Raw genomic sequence first — 1,100 nt, forward strand, 5'->3', positions numbered from 1 at the left:
CCACATTTTACATCATTAATTGGAGAATGCTCTAGTCATGGAGTTGATGACACAGGTCTCCAGCTAGAGGCTTTCATGGGGCTTCTTAGATAACTCAGTCTCCTTCTTTTTGATTTTCTTGTATTTTTCAAATTGTAACTTGGGTATTCTAAGTCTCTGGGCTAATATCCACTTATCAGTGAGTGCATATCAAGTGATTTCTTTTGTGATTGGGTTACCTCACTCAGGATGATATCTTCCAGATACATCCATTTGCCCAAGAATTTCATAAATTCATTGTTTTTAATAGCTGAGTAGTACTCCATTGGGTAAATGTACCACATTTTCTCCATCCATTCCTGTTGAGGGACAACTGGGTTCTTACCAGCTTCTGGCTATTATAAATAAGGCTGCTATGAATATAGTGGAGCATGTGCCCTTATTACCAGTTGGAACATCTTCTGGGTATATGCCCAAGAGGTATTGCTGGATCTTCCAGTAGTACTATGTCCGAATACTTCATTCCTCATTAGAAGTGCCCTTATTACCAGTTGGAACATCTTCTGGGTATATGCCCAAGAGGTATTGCTGGATCTTCCAGTAATACTATGTCCGAATACTTCATTCCTCATTAGAATAGGTAACAAATTACCCATGGAAGGAGTTGCAGAGTCAAAGTTTGGAGCTAAGATGAAAGGATGGACCATCCAGAGACTACCTCACCTGGGGATCCATCCCATAATCAGCTACCAAATGCAGACACTATTGTATATGCCTGCAAGATTTTGCTGAAAGGATCCTGATATAGCTGTCTCATGAGATGCTATGCCAGTACTTGGCAAATACAGAAGTGGATGCTCACAGTCAGCTATTGGATGGATCACAGGTTCCCCAATGGAGAAGCTAGAGAAAGTACCCAAGGAGCTGAAGGGATATGCAACCCTATAAGTGGAACAACAATATGAACTAATCAGTACCCCCAGAGCTCTTGTCTCTAGCTGTATAAGTAGCAGAAGATGGCCTAGTGGGCTATCATTGGGAAGAGAGTCCCCTTGGTCTTGAAAACTTTATGTGCCCAAATACAAGGGAATGCCAGGGCCAAGAAGTGGGAGTGGGTGGGT

Source organism: Mus caroli, chromosome 9 (genome assembly GCF_900094665.2).
Source record: "Mus caroli chromosome 9, CAROLI_EIJ_v1.1, whole genome shotgun sequence".
In the NCBI taxonomy this organism is placed as follows: domain Eukaryota; kingdom Metazoa; phylum Chordata; class Mammalia; order Rodentia; family Muridae; genus Mus; species Mus caroli.